Source organism: Styela clava, chromosome 11 (genome assembly GCF_964204865.1).
Source record: "Styela clava chromosome 11, kaStyClav1.hap1.2, whole genome shotgun sequence".
NCBI lineage: Eukaryota > Metazoa > Chordata > Ascidiacea > Stolidobranchia > Styelidae > Styela > Styela clava.
Genome location: NC_135260.1, coordinates 16,962,891 through 16,978,511, shown reverse-complemented (window position 1 = coordinate 16,978,511; position 15,621 = coordinate 16,962,891). Strand labels below are relative to the sequence as shown.

At 36.4% G+C, this 15,621-nt stretch overlaps 1 long non-coding RNA gene across 2 annotated transcripts; it reads right to left on the bottom strand.

Moving 5' to 3' along the window:
• Positions 1-1,781: 1,781 nt before the first annotated feature.
• On the bottom strand, positions 1,782-5,506 carry LOC144429872 (uncharacterized). Of its 2 annotated transcripts, XR_013479132.1 has the most exons (4): positions 5,153-5,506; positions 3,848-4,853; positions 2,910-3,068; positions 1,782-1,858 (listed from the first exon to the last, which is right to left on the bottom strand). It is a non-coding gene; the product is annotated as an uncharacterized LOC144429872 (long non-coding RNA). The 2 variants fall into 2 exon arrangements; XR_013479131.1 differs by lacking the exon at positions 5,153-5,506 and having other exon boundaries at positions 3,848-5,087.
• Positions 5,507-15,621: the final 10,115 nt, after the last annotated feature.

The window sequence follows — 15,621 nt, the reverse complement described above, 5'->3', positions numbered from 1 at the left end:
GATAACACTCTAGTAACTACCTTTGCGGCGTCTGCAAAATTTCTGGACATCATTTTGACGACGCCTATTTCTTCCGCCGACGCAGAGCGAACATTCAGCACGCTGAAGCGTATTAAAACGTATCTCAGAAACACAATGAAGCAAGATAGATTAAATTCCTTGGCTGTTTTATCCATTCACAGAGACGTTATTTCTGGGATGCATGACTTTAATCAGCGCGTTATTGAGCATTTTGCTTCCAAGAAACCGCGGCGTGTTGCATATATGTTCAAGCAGTAGAAGTCTAGCAGCATATATATCTATGAGTGAGCGACGCATGTCCTTATCTTTGCATTAACTTTCCTTTTTTCATAGTAACGTTTTAAACATTATTTTAGGTTTTGTCTGCTTTCCCGAAGTTTCTGTTAATAAGTCATTGTATTTATCTGGGTAAATATTGCCTTTCCTTTTGAAAGAGGTTTCAAAATAAACTATGTCTATATTTATTAATCCCTTGACTTGGACCGGTTTTAAAGACACTTTCTTATCGGAAAATTTCAATAAAAAAGGAATCATTTCTGACGGTATATACATCAATGAGCATTGAGCAAATCCCTTTTTAAAATGTAAATTTTACATGTCCTATGATCTGAATATGTTTCTATTTTAACAGGATTGCAGATCATGGAAACTTAAAATTCACGATAGCTTATTGTTAATTTTTTTTAGGTTCCACCCATCGTTTCTTCCAATCCAAGTTTAAGATGCTAAACGTGTGCACATTAATTTATCCTAACGCCTAGGAGGCGGAACATTGTTATTTTGTCTATATTAACAGCGTGACAGAGCAACGCTCAACGACAGGACGCGAACCTTGCACGTCCGAATTTTAATGAGAGGCAGAAAGTGTCACAACTGAGCCAGGCGAGCCCTGCTTCTCTTTGGCAAAATTTGGTTGAACTTTGTTCGGATTTCAGCAGCTTCCAAGAAAGTTAGTGATTATTTCAGGCAAGGCCAAACCAGACGAAAGCAGTTTATCAGATTAATCATTCGAAGATATCTTGCCTCAACCAAGGCTAAGAAGCCATTTAGACAAAAATTATAGTATTGACAAGTGAAAAATTTGCAGCCGAACTATCAGTGCTTACAGAAACAAGAGAGCTATGCTCAAATATATGGACACGTAGAGTCACATAATTTTGATGACGTCATAGCGAAAAAAAAAGTAATAGCCTTCTGGAGAAAATTTTTATCTTTAACCACTGAAAATTTCAAAGCAATTGGTCCAGTATTCGAAGAGAAAAGCGACTTTTTAAAAACGTGTCAAAGAACAACAACATAATATTGAAACGATCGTTATGTCCACTACGTGTCCAACAAAGAGATGAGAGCTGAATTCACGGCGGTACCGGTACCTAACGTAGGTGCGGTACTGAGTTAGCAGTCAGCCAGCATCTTCCCAGATAGCACAACTACGTCGGAACAACCATGGCCGAACGTTGTTCGAACCACCGGCCCAATAATGGCGAACAACCATGTTCCAGCGAAGATTTGGCCGCTGGGCCAACGTCGGTCCATTCGCTGTAATGCAACCGTGGCAAACGGTCGGGCCAACGTAGGCGATACGTTGTAACACAATCGTGACATATGGCCGGGCCTACGTAGGTGACACGTTGTAATACAATCGTGGCATATGGTCGGGCCAAGTTAGGCGATGTGTTGTACAGACCACTCGTATTGATCTATACTACATAGAAATTTCCCACTAATCTAACATTATTTATATAATAAAAAACAAAAGATAACAAAATGTCTTTATTTTACAAATATGTACACATGTAATAAAATTAATCGGAGTTCGTTGCCAGATCATCCAGAGCTGAAAAATATTAAAATTCTGTGTTAAATTGCAGTATTAGCAAATTACAGCACTAGATTTCAAAGCCTAGTCTGAATGACTGCATCCCAACAAATTTTCAGAGGAGGAATCATAAGCCAAGTTTCTGCAGTCGCAGATGTTTGAGTGAAGCTTACATTGACAAGACAATAATAATTGAGAAATACAGAAATTCTTGATTCCGCAAAGGGGGCGTAGACAATGTTTTGAGGGGAATATTTGTTGGAGGGAATAATGATGATTTGAGATTTTATCTGACTAAAATGTCTTCGAATATCCCTTGTTGAAATTCATCTATCTTATTAGAAACATCATGCACCATGATTAGTCTATTTGTTTAATTGATTTACAATAAATTTATTTGTAACTCCATCATTTGCTGTTGTGCTAGGGGGGGGGGGGGGGGATGATAATGTAAAACGTACTGTAAGGGAGCGATGATACAAATAAGTCCGAAAACCCCGAAAACCACTGTTCGCCATTATGCACCAAACTCTGGCAACATTGGATTGGCGATTTGGCACTTGACTCTAACCATAATCAGCTTGGCGATATCTCCTTAATAAATATTTTTCTATACTGTTCACTTTTGTATACAAAATCTACATTCAATTTCTTTACTGTTCACAGTTGTTTACAAAATCATTATTCAATTTGACAATCATAATGATAAACATGAATGGTGTGGCAACTGGCAAGTACATTTTGTTTACTACCAAACTTATCTAAATTTTCTCGCCTGTTTTCATTTTATTATATCTCTGTTGTTGTTGTGTGTGTGTAACTTAATTTAATTCATGAACACGATAGGCATCTTTTTGGCAAAACCTTATATTCTTTACGCTTTGATCTTATGTGAGGTTTTGTTTTCACTCCAGATTGTCAGATTCTACTTAATCAATTTTTGTTCATTTCCCGTATGAATTATCTTAAGCTGATTTGGAGTAAAAATAATCTTATACTTATAAAATAGAAGAGGGTAGATCAGAGAAAGATGGTGGTACAATATGATAAACATATTACATACCAGTACCTTTAATAGCAGAAACTAAGGGCGTCCCACTCACTCCTTCTTATCCACCGCGTCCTGCACAGTTGAAAGAGCGGGAGAGTAAATTTGTTATAACCGAGCTCATGATTCTCAAAACCAGTCTTTCTTGGAGCAACCTCCGAGACTTGACAAATATCTTATCTGGAATGAGTAAATAAGCACAATTATGAGAATACATTTAATGAAAAGGTTTCCATCCGTTGCAAAAGCTCTATGTTAATTATCGAGAGTATCTACACTAAAATATACACATATGTGTTTTGTCCACATCGCATTCGTATAAAAGTGAACAATTTTAATATTGCAATGGGATCGTATTTAGACATTTAAATATTCTTCCTTGAACACGAAGCGAAAAATATGGGGCATAATGTATTTCATACATAATTTCGAAGCGCTTCATGCAGTCAAAAACAAAACGACAAAAAATAAAAGGCACTCAATAAGATGAGACCCAGCAAAGGTATTTTCACCTATTTTACCTTCATGTTCTGTTTAGCTTTCCAATTAATTATAGAGTAATCTGCAATATTTTAACATTGTACTAAAACTAAACAAATATTCTGAATCTCAGAGATTTTTACATAGTGGTCTTCATACGATGGCATGTGTTACCGGTCAGCAAACTCTTTTAAATTAATTTTGCTTGCCCGCTGGGGTAAAAAGGTTGGGAACCACTGAACTAAACAGTTAAGTACAACCACGTTACACCAACGCCCCGCAAACTTACAGTCGATTTCCATCAGAATGATTAAATAGAATATTCAGAATAAAATAAATAAATTTTTAATGTTTTCTCGTTGTGGGGTCGCAAGTATCTGTAGTCTGTGATTTTACAAAAATTGGGGTCGCGGAAAAAAAAGTTTGGGAACCACCGCCGTAAAGTGTCCGTAATCAGCTTATAAAAATATTCAACTTACAAGCCATTTTTTCATCCTTGAATGTATTCTGGATCAAAATGTAATCAGACAATGAATTTCATCAATTCCGGTATGTCCGAGTCCACACTACAATCAGTGGAAAGTTGCAGATGCCGTAGCTTGTAGCATAAGAGTTTCTACCGCCTGTCCCAACAATTTTTCCATGGACTGGATTGGAGCATGGCTTGAATTCTGAAAATCAAGTTAGTGTTACCCAATGTATAGTACCGGTACATAATTGTCTTTCAGATGATAAACGAATGGCCTATACTACTTACCAGAATATAAATTTTTCATTAATATTAATTACCGTATTTTCCAGCGAATAAGACGAGGCCTGTTTTTAAGCCTGAAAAAATGGGTTTTTGCATATAACCGGCCAATAAGTCGGGGTAGTAAAATCGCATCAACTTTGGGAATCTTGAATTACCATGCAATGCCTTTCGAGCCGTCGCCGCGTTTGCGCATTGGTTAAAATAGCCTCTAAATGACTTTTTCTTGTAGCGTAATATTCAATCCATATATGATAATGCAAATATGATAATCACAGCATTGAAATTCCAGATTCACAGCGCGAGAATGTCGATTTATTTAAACTAACATGATGAGGACGTGGGGGATGCTATTGCCGAAGGTATTTTATTGTCTCGATTCAATAATAAGGCGACACAAAAATAAAAATGATCATACTCGCCTAATAAGGCGACCCCCCAAAAATCAGGCCAAAAATTTGGGTCTAGAAAAGCGACTTATTCGCCGGAAAATACGGTATTAACCACATGATGTTGTACTAGGTAATTATTCAAGTGATATATCTAGCTATTGTGCAATATTTTATGGCACAGATATGCAAGGAGCTACTATCAAACTATAAAAAAAAAAAACTGTTTTGGGCATTGTCCGCATTGAAACATTGAGATCCTTGAAAAGACACAGTGCAGCAGTGTATGATTGCGTGAAAGAGGGAATTGGAGCAGGTGAATTTTCCAGTCCATTTTCATAGGGCCTATTATAAAAATGGTATATATCATTAAACTTACAATGGTAATATTGACACTTGCCAGAATATCTAATCGGTAATAATTATTAAGAATAACCGGAAAAAAATGAATATTACACAAAATATGTCCAAATATTTGTAAAAGATGTGTCGTACAATACTTCATGCTTTTAGAGTCGCTGGGCATTGCACAGTTGCATGCACATTTGGCAGTCATTGTACAGAGATGGGCTTCGCCCAGTCTCCCAAATCTTTCTTGCTAGCGGTCTACTTTCCAATTCACTTTAAAACATAATAACACTTACCGGTAATTAAGGTTGGTTGGGTAAGCTTACATAGCATACCGGTACATACTGAAAAGAAATCATACTAATATATACCCAATATAATTCTATTGAAATTTAAAACAAAATATTATTCAGAAATCAGTAATTTATTTCTCAACAAAGCTGAAAATATGAACTAGAGCAGGGTTGGGCAAAGTTCTCGGACCGCGTGCAAAAATTTTGCGCACCTAGACTGGCTGGCCATGCCGCATCTCGCATGTGTGGCGTAAAAAGTTATACTTTAGAAACAAAATTTTATTTAAAGTGTTACAAAAACAAAAAAGGAAAACAATAATCCTTGAGCTATTTTTTACCTAAAAACATCAAATTTTAGTTTCAGTTTGATTGTGGCAATTTTTAAAACATATTTTAGATTTCAGCCAATTGAGATCTGTATTTAGATTTGTTGAAATTCATCAGACAGAAGGTTCACAAATGTACAACTATTCAGATTACTGGATTAAGTCGACCAACGGGTTGGATTTTCGATTTGGGCTGCGGAAATGTTTGCACTTAGACAAATAAAGTAAATATAAAAAATCATATCCAGGGATGAAGGACCAATACCTGAATACTTTATAATACTCTATAACGAATACTGGTAAATGAGATATGGCAACCTCAGAAAGTTTAACATAAAATGCCAAAAGACACCGGTACCTCATCTCGTTCTGTCGCTACCGGTACCTACAGACCTACGGTGTCCAGGGATAAATATGTACGGTAACTTTTACCGGTATCTACCATAGGTCAGTAGGTACCGGTACTGTACGGTACCGGTACTCGATACCGGTAACGAATACTGGTAAATGAAAGATGGCAACCTAGGAAAGTTTAACAAAAAAATGCCAAATAACCAAGTAGACTACGGTACCGTACCGTACCTCATCCCGTTGTCGTTACCGGTACCTACGGTGTCCAGTGATAAATATGTAACTTTTACCGGTATGGTACCGTATCACCCTTATGAACCGTGACCTGACAACGCACTTAGGGTACCGGTACCATGAGATTAAATTACACGGTTACAACTATCTCTACTTTCGCCATTCTACTATGAAAGCATTAAAAAGTTCAATTTCACTGTCCCATCCACGGCAAAAACCTCGCAACAGGATATCGATTACGAGTACCGCCAAAATGAATGGCGACCTCATGTGCTATATTCGAATCGCGCGCCCATTTCTTCGCATAATGGCGTGTTTCGTTGAAGGCCAATCATGGCCTTACCATGGTAAATGGTTGTAAAACCGCGTACAACGGTTGCCGACGGATTATAACGTTGGCCCAACGTAGTTGTGCTATCTGGGTTACCTGTACACTGTAGGAAATATACGGTAAATGATCACAGAACAGTTGTTCCCTTGCAAATTTTATGTTGTTTACACTTTGGGACAGATAATTGATCACAGAACAATTCTTCCCTTTCAAATTTTATGTTGTTTCCAGTAGACTCTCATCGAAATAAACAAATATAGTAGGCTACAAGTGCTACAACGCTTGCATTACTGCACTGGTAGGACCGTGAAAGAATAAGTTACGGTAATTTCATTGTGGTAAGACACCGGTACCGGCACCAGTATCGTACTTACGTACTGAGCTACCAGTACCGGTTAGCAGTCAGCCAGCATCTTACCTGTACACTGTAGGCCATATACGGTAATTGATCACAGAACAGTTGTTCCCTTGCAAATTTTATGTTGTTTACACTTTAGGACAGATAATTGATCACAGAACAATTCTTCCCTTTCAAATTTTATGTTGTTTCCAGTAGACTCTCATCAAAAAAAACAAATATAGTAGGCTACAAGTGCTACAACGCTTGCATTACTGCACTGGTAGGACCGTGAAAGAATAAGTTACGGTAATTTCATTGTGGTAAGACACCGGTACCGGCACCAGTACCAGTATCGTACTTACGTACTGAGCTACCGGTACCGAACCTGTAGGTCTGATATTCCGTTCCGCATACGATAGGCTATAAAACTTGCATTGCAGCATTAGTAATACCGCGGAAGGAATAAGTCAACTTCACTGCGTTACGGTACCGGTATGGCAACTTACCAGTACCGACCTACAGTAGCTGTAGTACTGAGCAAGACAATCGATCGCGAAACCGCTTGAAATGAGTGTAAAACAGTGTTCCCATGAGTAAAAATAAATACCGCGAAATTTTGTATGAAAAATTCATATAAAATTTAAGAATAAATAAAAGTAATAGCCTTCTGGGGAAAAATATAATCTTTACTCACTGAAAATTTCAAAGCAATTGGTCCAGTAATCAACGAGAAAAGCGATTTTTTCATAACGATACCAAGAAGAAGACAAATAAGAACAAGAACAACAAAAATACCAAAACGATCGTTATGTCCACTAACGTGTCCAATAACGCCAGTTAGCTTGTACAAGAAAGCTCCAGTCCACAGAAAACAAAAATAAACTGAAGAACAAGAGAGATATGCTCAAATATATGGACACTCGCTATTTTTCATTCTGACACATAAAAAAAAACGAATTCTCTTGAAGTCCACAGAAATTTTTGGAATGGGTAAAAGTAATAGTCTTCTGGCAAAAAAATCAATCTTTAACCACTGAAAATTTCAACGCAATTGGTCCAGTATTCGAAGAGAAAAGCGATTTCATCATGGCGAAGGAGGAGAATAATAATAACAAGAACAACAACATAATATTGAAACGATCGCTATGTCCACTACGTGTCCAATAAGAGGAACTGTGTGAGCAACTTTTGTGTTGTCTGCCATTTTTATGACGATGGTGAGGACGATAGAGGCTCAGTGCCTGAAATCCCAAAAGTGGCTTCATGATATTTGATCCGGTGTTTATAGAATAAGTAGGCCTGTTGTGTTATTTCAATGTGCTGGCTGCTCTGCTTGAAGCTACATATCTTCTTTCACATGCTAAATCTTATTCTCACTCAATCCGACGAGTTCTTTAGTTGTTATGACATGAATTTGTGTAATAGCGCAAGCGCATGAAATTTTATTGCTCTAATAAAGAGTGTTTTATAATACTTTTGTGGGTATACTATGGTTATCAGCATCGAAAATTTATGGGTTAAGAATAATATGGATATAGACTAGAGTGAATATTTCAATGGACTAGGGTTTTTTAAATATATTGTTTATTTTAATATTCTGAAAAAAATTTTCGCAAAAAAAGAACATATATATCTGCCGTCGCGACCGTTAGACGTCGTGGAGTGGCTGAAGAATTGAAACCTACATGTATGTACTGAACAAGTTTTGGGAATATTCGACAGAAGGTTCTGGAAACATGCTTAGTTTTCAATGAGGAGGTCCATCTTCCTGGGCCCTACCATATTACCTGACTCAAAAGACGTAATAGAGCAAATTTTTATGAGGAAATATTACGTTTGTGGCTTTCTCCTTAACATTTTCACGAGTACATTGCGATTCAAAACGCTAGTACACGAAAGAAAATTGTTATTTCCATAATCATGGGACAATATTCGAAGCGTGGCAATCGAGGTCAAAGGAGCAAGGTAGGTTTTAATCTTTCGTGCTTATCGTTTGCAGATGTAAATTTATTCTTTCAATTGAGATGTCAGGAGGTAGCAGTTTATACAAGATTTAAGAGACATGGTTGGAAAAGGAGTTTCTGAGAAAAGCTTTCAGTTTAAAATATTTGTTGATGAGTTGCAGTTTACTGTTTATAACCACGATGCTAACATAAAATACCGAAAAATGATCTGGCGGTAATCGCATGCCTTAATCAAGTAGAATGCATGCCCGACATCTAGAATTAAGCGTGTAAATACTAAGTTCACGCCAGAGTTTATTTGAACTATCATTTGTTACGATACACTGCTAATTTCTGACTTCAATCAAATTCTGTATATTTAGGAATCAAAAAACTTACTCCTACAAAATCAGAACCGAAAAGTAGTACACCACTAATAGGTGTTCACAGTCGCTTCTGCCACAAACAGTTTGAGTTGATGCAGAATCGGCCCTCTGCATACAAAATTCGACAAAGATGAATGATGTTCACTTTTTTTCAGCAATGGAACCGTTTCACGACCTTCATAAGTTTTCTCTTTTGTCTTGTGCCTCAAGTGAAGTATCTTTATCGTAGTGTTCAAAAATCGGGTTAGGAAACAGATGATTGATTCGAGTTTCGGATATATGGTGATGCATGCCGGGAAAAGCTGTAAACGTCCAGTGTTTGAGCGACCAACGACGAACATTAACAAGATACTTTACAGATGAGGTGAGGTTAAGGCCGACCTACCCGATAAAAAAGACGGATAAGATAAAGATGAAACTCCTGAAAGTATGAAATCCAAATCTTTGTTTGATTGCTTTTGCCATGTGTCACCATTTGAGACAAAAACGTACTTGTATAAACTCAGAGACAAAGACAGGCTGGTATGTTGATAATCTACATTTGTTCACGTTTAATTTACATTTTGAAAATTTACAATAATTGCCAACTTTAAAATCATTTTGTATTTAACTTTAACGTTTATCTCATATTTTCGATTTCATTACTTTACAGCACTTTACAAAGCAAAGCTGTCACTGGTAAAGAAATGGACAGAAAACGATGAATATGTACTACTATTAATGACTATCTCAAGAACTTAACTGTGAACCAGTGTACGAGATAAAGAATTATAGCACACCGTGCCAAGTAAGACGTTAACCAGAGAGAGAGAGAAAGGAAAAATAACCGCCAGTACTGTCCCTGCATTTGGATTGCTGTTTGATTAAGATATTATTGTAAAATCTTATCTAAAAACAAATATGCTTGCAAAGACGCTAATGAGTTTTGTCGTGTTGACAATGTTTGCATTCGACCAGACTACATCTGTTGCACTCAGAGAAAACTACTTCAAATCACTACCGGAATCAAGTAAAGCACTACCGGTACTCGACATACCCGAAAATCCTCCAAACGAACACGATTCCACAAAGAGTCGAATTTGAACCCAGATAGACTTCGAGAAAAACTGGGGATATCTTACAATCCGGATTTTATGTTGCCTACTAAACCGGAATCATACATGTACCCGAACGTCGGAACGTCTCCCCGTTTGCCGAAATCGATAGAAATAACGTTCGGCCGTTTGGAAAAATACCATCGAGATTCCGGAACAAAGTTTTAAGAAACGCTGCAGTAGACCATGATAAAATTATGGAACGGGCATCAGCCACGATATGTTTCAAATCAATGCTTGATGTGATAGCGTTGTGAACGATCAAGTTCAAAGTGTGGAAAGGACGAGAGTGAAGCAAATCACCTCTGTTTCAAATGGGGAAAGTGGAGGATATAGGCTACTTATGAACAAATCATTTTGAAGATTGGTTCAATCATCTGTTGTAGAACATATGGTTCCAAGGACGCGTTCAACAAATCCATTCCACTTTTTCATATATTTTTGGCAGAAAAGTGTCGGAAAAATATTTCGCGACAGAATGGTGTATCTAGGATTCAGTTTTTCTACAATCCGCAAAAAGATCACATTTTCCACCATCGAATAATATACGGCATGACATCTAGTGCCATCATCTCGCCAGAATAGACATTTAAGCATCAGGCGTGAGTTGGGATGGAATTTTCCCATGACACGATTCGACATTGAACTCGATGTATATGGAAATTTTCATTGCACAAGACTAATTATTTTGTCACGAATGTCGCAGTCGGAGTTTGAACAGTCATCTTCACAAATTCTAAAATACTGCCACGCAACTGAAATTGCTTTCGGTGAAGACATCGTAACAGACCTAGCTATACACAGCGAGTCCGGAACCTTCTAACCTTGGATCAACATTGCCAGTTCATTCCGCCCAGAAATCACAAAGTTATTCCAAAACATTTTACTTCGAGTAGATTAGTATAGAATCACCCAAAAGTTTTACATAACAAATCAATATACGTGCAGGGAATATTAGTTAATATTAATCGTGTCGATTTTCCTATTTAAAGCGATATATATTTTGAATTATTATTCATTGGTTTGATCGTGTAACTATATGCTTGCGTGTCGTCGTAATACATACAACAAGTGAAAGGTTGGTGAATTTGTGTGCTGGGTTAAACTCTAGTTAACTAAGAGTTTGCTAAGAGTGCTTTTAACTAAGATCTATTTAGATTTGCTTTTAAGATAACAAGCATCCTGTATATATACGCGTAGATCTACGAAGTAACATATGAAAACTCGGTTGCTAAAGTAGTTCAACACCTACTGTACAGTTTGGCAACAAGATACGTGGTGCGACTCACATCAATGATCATGCATTATTGCAACCAATGACATTAAACAACATGATAGGCATTTCTGACGTCACATAAGACTACTGGCGAAAGATTGTATCTCATGATACGCTCCAATGCAAATATTTCTTTACGTGTAGTACCTGCCTTTTTGCACCTGTAACGAAAAAAAATAATCTCTATATCTAAGAAGTTTTGCTCTCTCAGAAAGCTAGAATGGCAGACAAGCTGTGAAGAGCAATTCTGGACATCATAGACGTTTTTTTTATCAGAGAAGATTACAAACGCGATAGCGGAAAGATTCGTGTGGAACATTTTGCAGATAATGACAAAGTTCAAAGTTAGTAATTTTAATGTTTGCGTTTAAACATTGAAATTTCATTTAAAGAGGGTGTCATACAAAACAGCAAAACTGTTTTTACTTCTCTTAACGGTGCTGTGATACAATTCTATAACACAAAGTTTGCACCTATCGAACTTGCTTTAGTAGGTGGATTTATTAGACATATCACATATTCAGTTAATCGTAGGTAACATTGCTGGGACATAATGCCTCGTAGATAGGTTTGTTTGAATTTAGCTCATAGCCTACTAATTAATATTATCTTCTATGCAGGACGTTGCAGGGCTGAATTCAACTTGCAGCCTTACCGATCACCTGACGATGCTCATTTAGTTTGGCTCGAGCAAGACTTCTTGAAAGACTTGTGTGGATGGAAACTATCTATATGTTTTGTCTTCCTCCGATTTTAGAAGACAAATTTATTCTGAGGGATTTCGCATATATTTCTCACTGATTGTTGGCTGTTTATAATTCCGATTAATTGTGAATTCTGATTTTAACAAAGAGTTAGGAAAATTTTTACGTAATTTACTGGCATCTTTTTCTTGTCAATACTCCAAGCTGAGGTAATAAACAAGACAATACATTTATGTCATCTGGAAGCAAAATATGCACACTAATTAATAGACAGAAAATACAAGTTAAATGTATTTATGACCATCAAATGGTAATTAAATATTAAAAAAAAAATTAAAAGGGGCTGTGGAGTATGAAAAGTTCAAGACAAAGAAAAGAACAAAAGTTCATAGCTCATGAACTCTCAATTTTGCCTCCATTGAATTGTGAAGGCCAATATATTTCAAGTGGCTGAATTGGTTTACCTTTATGATAGCAACAATTTTGTATTTAATATAGCAAGATTTTTTTCAATTTAATTGAAGTGATATTATTTTCCAAAGCAATGCTTGAATCGTCTGAAATAGATCAGGGGTGTCAAACTCATGGGTTTTTGAGAGCCGCATTGCCTTTCGGAAATTGTAAAAAAGGCCGCTAACAGTTTTTGATAATGTATACTTGAAAGAAAGATATTTAAGATAGTTTTAGTTTGTGACATATATTGTGATGCAACTAAACAGTTGGATTAAGTTTTAATATTTTCTTTAATTTCAAATGCGATTACATATTACTATTTGAATTCCACTATTATTGCAAGTTACTGTATTTATTATAAAAAAATCATGAAATTCTATGTACAACCATCAAAATCATTTTTGAATAAGCTTTGGATAAGGAAAGAATAATACATATATACACTAAAAATGACTCAATCTAAATATGTGGACCTAAAATTAACAAAAATACTACAGTATAAACTCAATGTTTTTTTAATTACATTTGTCTTGACGTTTGGCATCTTTTTTGTGTCACCAGGCCAGGCTTTGTTAAGGCCAGGCTTAAATGATTTTATAGTACCAACTCTAACTAACGAGGTCACATGATCATGGGTTAATCTGGATCTTTGCGAATGTTTAATTAATTTTAGTAATGCAAAAAAGTTACTTTTACCATTTCATGTATAGACCATTAAAAAGCAAATGACAGATTTTTTCGACAAGACATTTCGCTCCACATTGCGTGGCATAGGATTGCTTGAATTATTATTGATATTGATTTTTAGTAACTAAGTCGTTGTATAATTATATTAATATACAAACACATGGAAATTTTCTGTTCGAAGTTGGTCTTCGAATTTGTCATATTGACTGCTGAGCTTATTGTGTTTTTTCATTGTATTGATGGAAATATGACAAATTAAACAATGTGCTTCAGAATTCTGTGAAATGCAGAAATATTGCAACTCCCATTTTTTTCGAAAATGCCACCTTCTTCATGTACTTTGCGTTTAATTTAATCACTCAAGTGTTTTATTCAAGTATTCCTTTGCTAGCTTGATGTGTATTCTTAATTGGGTCAAAATGTGAACAAAAAAAATCACTTTAAAAGGTTTGAAAAATGTATTACATTTAGATAAAAAAAACTTCCAAAATACAATTACGAGAATATCGGTCGGAGACCGAAGACTTATCGATCTTAGATCGGTAATTAGTTAATAACTCGCTAATTATACGACATAATTAACCCAAAATCTATAGGCTTCTGGTCCGAGGTAAGATGCATGCACATGCAAAATTTGGAGCAGATTCAACCACGCGTTCGTGAGATATCGCGTTCATCTAACAGACAAATACCTATCAACATACTTACCGATCTTAAGATCGATAAGTAATAATTATTGTTAATCGTTCGAGGGCACACTGGAAGTTCTCTGTGGCCGCGAGTTTGACATCCCTGGTCTAGATTGAAGTTGTCCAAAATATATAACAGTATTTTATCATAATTATACCCTTTCCTGAATTTCTTCTATGGTACTACCAAAAGTTGAATACAACCAAATATGACACAGGTGTAGTGAGTGACCCGTAATCCTCATTTTCCAAAGCTGTTTTAAGTATGCCTGGCGTGTTTTGTGCCTTTTTACCGCTTATGCAATCTTACGCTTTGGGAATTTTTAGGTATTTTCCTCAAGCCCTGCAGGATGTGGGGGCCTTACACAACTCTACCGGGGGGTCAAATGTCTTTGCATGCCTCCATAGGTCGTTCTTCTGTTGCAAACATTTATGGAGTACTCTACTTATATTTCTTGGAATCACACTGTCACTGATATGTCGCCAGACTTCTAATATCTCCCCATTTGCTACAGTTGTCCTGTGAATAAAATAATAGGAAATTGAGGTTAGACGAATAGTTGAAAATTTGAGACGTATAATCCCGGGATTAAGTAAAAGATTGAAACAACTTGCATGACAATAAAATCACGTATGTATTTCATGTAATATCGACGCAGAAATATTGGAGCATTCAGGGCAGTGGTTCCCAACCTTCTTTTTTATATCGCAATACATTATTTTTAAATATTCGCGGCACACTTATCACAAAACACGAACTTTTTCTACCCACTAAGAGTGCGATAGTCGAACGCAAACAAATGGTTAATAGTTACCGATATATATTAGAACTGTTTTCTTACATTGTAAACGAGAGTAAATTCTACTACTCAAATAATAATTCCTTGGTACAATTTGAGAAAATTTTCGCACAATAACTCCAGTCAAACTGTAAGCGTGGAAGGTTTTTATTTAAAATAAGTATTAAATAAAATGGTATACCCTACCATTTGTGAGAATATATATATGTGGATAACAAAGCCTTAAAATCCCGGGATTTTTAGAAAATAATCGCGGGATCGGGATTGAAAAAAACCCGGGGTCCCAACCCTACATCCAACGTTATTATGCAATTTAAGGGTCCTCTTAACTCGTCGTTAGGAGAGCGTCTTCGGAGCACCTCACACTATTGTAAAAGTTGCGCGGCCGCACGGGTAATACGTGGTCTTCAAACGCACCGCTGATCACGCGCTCCAGTTTTGCTCGCCCTTCCCTATTTCCACGTTACGCCCTTATTATTATCGCATAATATATTCTCACTTTTTCACAACCGAATTCATATTTGTTACAATTCAATATGTTTCTCCCATTGCCAAAATCATTCAATAGTGTTATTGTCGGCAGTTGCGAGAGAAATGAAAGGGGCAAACAAACTGTGTTTCATTACAACAATTAGTTATTATCGCTAAACCAACGAGCGCTAAACACACTAAATAGGTTTAAAGTAGTTATTACCAGTTTTCACAGCTGGACGTCAATTTTTACGTTATGAATTTCGTGCAAGGCCCGAGCATAATTTGATGGCAAAGATCATAGCATTTACTGTGTCGAAACGCTTATTCGACTTTTCAGACCGCAGAAACTATCCGAAAAAGATAACAGTTTTGTATTCGAGATAT